The following is a 6,655-nucleotide window of genomic DNA, read 5'->3' on the forward strand; positions in this document are numbered from 1 at the left end:
CATGCTTCGCTAAAAAATGGATTTGCTTGTTTCAGATGATATCTCCAGAAGAAATAAGAGTTAAAGTCAGAGTTGCATAGGCGTGTAAGCTAAGAGAGCAGTGAAAGGATATCCAAACATAGTCGGAACAGTGCAAAAGGGAGTGATGTGTGGATACCTAGTTCGGGCCGACGTTTGGGCATGCTCGCCTAGCTAGAGTGCGGGTCACTTCGGAGCCGTTGAGGGTAATGCGCTCGCGTTGGCTGGCCGTGCACGGATGCAGATCTTGAGTGGCAGCGGAGCGCTACGATGCGGTGGACGAGACCGTTGGTGAAGCCCCAACGGCCTCGGGGGGCGGAGATGTGACGATGTGCTCGGTGAAGTAGCCCCGGTGAGCTGGGAGACGGTGTCGGTGAAGCGTACCTGATGCGGTAGAACTCCGTGTCTGTGAGGCACATCGGTTGTGGCGGCCGACATTGTTGGTGGACCACCCGGTGCGGTGGACGAGGGCGTAGATGAGGTAGCTCCGGTGCGGTGCTGAAGCGCGACCGTCGTCTTCGTCGTCGTCGTCCGCCACAGAGGTGGGGAACGGTGGGGAAAGAGACGAGACGAGGGGCGATTCGAGGGTTGGCAGCGAATTAGGGATTTGAGCAATGTGGGCGCGGAAGGGGACGGTGGAGAAGAGAGATTTTGCAGGGCTGGAATTGGGACCGCCAGATATTTCAATCCGAAACATGGAAGCGCGAACTTATATTGTCGTCGTCCTTTCTTTGGGGGGAGGGGGGTGGGTGGCTGGGTGCTACGTGTCCGTCCGACACACGCGGCCACCCCGACAGGACTATGCTTCGGTGCCTTAAGGCACCTGCCTTTGTGTCCATGACATGTGGGCCCAATAGGTGGCTGGCCCACATGTCAGTGACCCAAAGGCAGAGGCAGTTGCCTTTAAGGCACCGAAGCAGCGTCCACCCCGACACGACCCTGGTCTGCCTGGTGCACCTACATTTGAGAATGCAAACGAATCTTCTTTCATTTGCAAATGAATCTGTATGTATTACCATGCCCGTGTTTTCCTTGCAATAATTAGTCATTCGAAACGAGATACTCCATCCGTTCAATTTTGTAAGTCGTTTCAGACAACTTAAAATGAACTGTTTTGCACATTGTCTGAAATGTCTTCAAGGTCTTATAAAAGTGAACAGAGGGAGTACTATAAATTAATTAATGAGGAGTTATTTAAAAAAATCGAAACGGTACCCACGCTAACGTGGATTAGAGTGTGTGTCACATAATTAGTTATTTTAATTAGAGTGTGTGTCACGTAGTTATTTATTTGAATTAGAGTGTGTTTCACGTAGCAATCTCCAATTCTAACGTGGATTTCGCATTTCACTGTATCCACGCTACTTTTTTAATACAAATTCATATGTATATGATGAACACCATGGTAGTGAGAAAACTTTTGGATGGATTCAAACATATGACCTACAAAATAGCACAATAAACTGAGTCAATGTCAACTTTTCGAAACTTAGTATGGCACGAATTCGAAATAATTACCCGTATGCCTGGTCCTCGGTTCAAATCTTTCAATGTACACCGAATTGAAACATCGATATTAAGTCTCGTACTATGTACATTCAAATGTTATTTTTAGCCCCCCCCCCCCCGCACAAACGCTACATACTTCCTGTATCGGCCAATCTTCCTCTCCTAACCACCTTAGGAAGCTATCGGTTTCCAACACACGTTCATTCTTTCTCTCCATGTTTCGATCTCTAAGTCTCTCAACTACACAACCCCTTTTTCCACTCTGTTACCAAATGTATTTACCTCACACACCCGCCATTGCACCCCATGCCGAGCTCTCTCTCTCTCTCTCTCTCTCTCTCTCCCCTCTCCCTCTCACCCGCTCGCGCTAAATACATGCATTGCCTATCTAGCCCCCCAACCTCTCATGCGCACGCACGCACGTTGTATATCTAGGTCACTCCCTCGATACTGTCTCACTCTTTCTTCCGCACGGTGGGCCACACTCGCTCAATCTTGCTCTCTTTATCTGAGTCTCGTTTACACACTCTATACTCTCTCACGCAGATTGTCTATCTAGGTCAGTCCATCCAAGCTGCCGCCACTCTTTCGACCTCATGGTGGGCCACGCTCACTCAATCTCTCTCTCTCTCCGTATGTCTCGATTGGCCTCGCTCTTTCTCTGACAAAAACGATATATCACCATGTTTGAGCCCAATTTGACCTATTCACATTGTATACTCTCTCACGCACATCGTCTATCTAGGTCACTCTCTCCAACCCTCTCACTCTTTCGATCGCATGGCGACCCTATGTGATCGGTTGACCTTGCTTCCTCCCACGCACAAAATATATCTACACGTATGTGACTGGATCATCTCTCAAGTTCTATCTTACAGCCCTCACCCTTGCCAAAAAGCTCAATCGGACAATATCTCTCCAGAGCATATATATTTGTTCAATGAATGTCGGACCACACTCACTTTGTCTCTCTATGTATATGTCTCTCGATTGACCTCGCTTTCTCACTCCGTATCTTCCACGCGTTGAAGCTACTACCTCTCCATCCCTCGCAAAGCCGGAGCTATTTACATTGCGAGGGGCACTCCAACCTTGGATTAATTTGTGTAGGCATTTATTCCGGTCGGTTTAGATTATATTTTCGTAGCATTCGGCCCACAACTACTCCAAACACCGTTGCAACCCACACAACTCCCCTAGTTGATTTCCCTCTGGCTCGGTCATCGCTCTCTCGCACGTCCTTTCTCGCCTTCAACGTCGCACCATGGTATTATTGAAAAAACTATGTTGTTCTCTTTAATTATTATAAATAAGCTACAAAACTACACACCGATAGTCCACTTGGAATGGAACAAATTTCGACCCACAAATTAAAGTGCTACGAACTACACACCGAGGGGCCCACATGTCATGAAACAAATTTGGACCCATATACAAATTAAAAAATAAAGGACGAGGATTGAACATGCGACCGGGACTTCAAGCCGCACGTCAATAGGCAACATACGTAGAATAGCAATGTTTGTTGTACCCCCTTTGTTCACATAATGTTTTTATATTATCACAACCTAATTAATGGATAACATGTAATATTATTTTTAGTACTATTCGCCTTCACTTACTGGTGGGTTCCATGTGTGCTCTCTCTCTCCTCCCCTTCTGCGTTTAGACGCACGGGCAAACAGGAAGAACTCGCGGGCGATGTTGCCGTTGACCATATCTGGACGCGTTCACAAGTCACGGCACCAGTTTCACGTACTAGCAGCACTAGTCAGTGTATACGTTAATTTGGAAGTATATTACGTGCATGCGGATATTAACTACTAGGATATTATTTGCGTGTTGTCATGTGATTAGCACTATTTTTGGCATGAAATTAACTGCACGCTAAACGTGTTGAGCACTCGACATTGAAGCATTCTAGGTCGTTGGATGACAAGGAATACATGTGGCTTGATGATGTTTTATATTTAATTTGATACGGCTCTAGCAGAACATTCAATCGATCAAACCATACATTTCGTTCAGTCTGACTCCGACTTTAAATTATACGACGATCGACATAAAATAAACGGAAATGATAAACGTTCGGATTTTAAGCATGGCAATCCGAACGTTTTTCATGGCAAATTTAGATTACGTGGCGGGGGCGTCTCGTGGTGGGAAGCGGCTCCTCTGCCGTGCTCTATGTGTCATCGGGCCACTGACCGACGGCGACGGCGGCGTCTTGCGTCGTTGTTGGCGTACTCCTGGACATTGGCCTAGCGTCAAGGAAGGCCAAAATGTTCTGGACTTCGGAGCAAGTCAACTCGCGGGAGGAGGCGACTGGCATTGGTGCAAGGAAGCGGTCGACGGCGGCCATCCACGCCGCTGAGTGCGGCACTGGCACCCGTGCGGGGACAGGCGCTGTCAACGGCGCGGCGGAGACATTCGTGTGCACGGGCGCGCACGTCAGTGCATGCGCAGGCGCATGCGCTGGCAGGTGCACGGGCGTGCGCGTCAGTGCACGCGCAGGCGCATGCGCTGGCAGGTGCACGGGCGCGTGAAAGTCGGCGGGGACCTCGTGGAACCCCGTAGGATCAAGCTCGGCGACAATGTGCGGCTCCCAGCCCATCAATGCCACGGGGATGGGCGCTGGCGCAGTCGGGGCGACGGGAGCCGGAACGGGAGCGGGGACAGGCGCGGCGTCTTCCCGCAAGGCCAGTTCAAGCTCGTCCCAAAGCGCCTTATGTTCTTGAGACTCCGGCTGGGTGTCTTCCTCGGGAAACTGGAACACTAAGGGTAGACCATCGTGATGCGGCATGGCGTACGTTTAGGTCAGGCTAGTTGGAGGTAGACGATAGGAGAATCGGAGAGGAAGACAGAGGATTGTAGCGATACCGGGTAGTGCGGGGTTGATTTTAAACTGCGGCGCCGGCGACATTAAAAGTGGGAGCAGTTGGGATGACGGTGGGCGGCGGAGCCTGGTCAAAGGGCTCGCCTCCCAGTGAGCCTACACAGCGGTCTACTCGCACGCCTCCCTGACAGCCAGCGCAGCGGTCTGCTCGCACGCCTCCCGTTGACTCACACGCTTGCTCGGACGGCACCTACCGATGAGAAGCTGGGACTCGTGGCGGCACGTAAACGCCCACGGTTTCAATAGTGAAAGCGTTCGCCTTAACGTGACAGGTCTTTGTTCCAAAATACCTTGGCTCTTCATTTCTGCAACTTGTCATAAGCAGCTTGTCTCAAATTGAAGAAAAACTTACGAAGTAATATTTGTGCCATATCACGTGACCATGCTTAGTTTCAACAATTTATGCTCACTTTTGGATTTTCTGAAATTTAAGATCCAGAATTCGAAACAATATCATAACCTGCATCATGCAATAAATTTTCAAGCCGTACATCTGTCCTGTTGTATTTCTTAAGAAAGGATTTGGTCAAACATCTCGTGGTGGCACGTAAACGCCCACGGTTTCAATAGTGAAAGCGTTCGCCTTAACGTGACAGGTCTTTGTTCCAAAATACCTTGGCTCTTCATTTGTGCAACTTGTCATAAGCAGCTTGTCTCAAATTGAAGAAAAAACTTACGAAGTAATATTTGTGCCATATCACGTGACCATGCTTAGTTTCAAGAATTTATGCTCACTTTTGGATTTTCTGAAATTTAAGATCCAGGATTCGAAACAATATCATAACCTGCATCATGCAATAAATTTTCAAGCCATACATCTGTCCTGTTGTATTTCTTAAGAAAGGATTTGGTCAAACATTTTGCTTAGTTAGACTTCAGACAAGTTATATATGAAGAGTAAAAGGATAATCCCTCCGTACCAGTGCATTGCCTGATATATTAACTCAAGTACTAGGCACGAACAAATGGGCACAATTCTGTGCTCATCCTGGTGTAGTAGTAGTAGTACTAGGCAATGCAGTTGACGGGTGACCTTGACGAGCGGCGACCGAGGGAATTGAACCGTGCTCGGCACGGTAGGTAACGTTGTCTAGTTACTAAAGCATCCCTCGGTTGTTCATCGGTAGTCATTATGGACCGGGGACATGAGGGGAATTTCCTAGGGCTGGAATTCTGGCCGCCAGATATTTCGACTTGAAACGCTGAGGCTCGACTGGTTGGGGTTGCCTAATGTGCGTACCACGCACGCCACCGAAGGACCGAGCCCGGTTTTTTTAGGATCAACACGAGCCAAGGTCTGGCTGGTACGCCGTTGGGTCATACCATTCGAGAATACGAAAGGAACCTTTTAAATTGCCGAACGAATCTGTGTATTACAATACCCGTATTTTCCTTGCAAATACTAATCTCAACGTGGTAATTGATTTATGACGAGTTGTTGAATTAGAGTGAGTTTGTGATATAGTGATCTCAACGTGGATTTCACATTTCATGGTATCCCTAGTAAGTTTTCCAATGAAAATTCAAATTTAAAAGATGAACAATATGGAGGTGAGAAAACTTTGTATGTATCAAGCATATGACCACACACACACACAGAGACACACACGCACGAACACAACAACAATCCAATAAGTATAGTGCATCTATTTTTCCAAACCATGCATGTATGACACGAATTCAAAAATACTCCTTCTATTCCTAAATATTAGTCTTTTAGAGAGTTCAACAAGTGACTACATACGGAGCAAAATGAGTGAATCTAGACTCTAAAATATGTCTATATACATCCGTATGTGCCAGTCCATTTGAAGCCTCTAAAAAGACTAATATTTAGGAATGAAGGCAGTAAAATGTAAGACATCCATGGTCCTCAGTTCAATATTTAAAATGAACATGAAACTGAAACATGAATATTAAGTCTAGCACTACAGTACATGCAAATGTTGTGTTTAGGCGGAGCTATGATTGTCGGGGGTCAACCCCTCGACCTTAGAAAAAATTGTGGAGCTCTGTTTAGGGTTGTTTAGATTATATTTGTCCCCACCCTCCCAACCACCGATTGGTTGTGCACCCCCCACCCATCCTCCCCGGGAGAATATGATGTGCCCCCATACCTTAGAAGCTATATGCCGATACGAGTTGCTTGGAGCTTGTAGATCTGAGATATAGCAGCTCACATGATGTGTCTTAATATTTTTGCAGGAAACCTTGATGAGTTTGAGAATTGCA

This window comes from Triticum aestivum, chromosome 5D (assembly GCF_018294505.1).
Source record: "Triticum aestivum cultivar Chinese Spring chromosome 5D, IWGSC CS RefSeq v2.1, whole genome shotgun sequence".
In the NCBI taxonomy this organism is placed as follows: Eukaryota; Viridiplantae; Streptophyta; class Magnoliopsida; order Poales; family Poaceae; genus Triticum; species Triticum aestivum.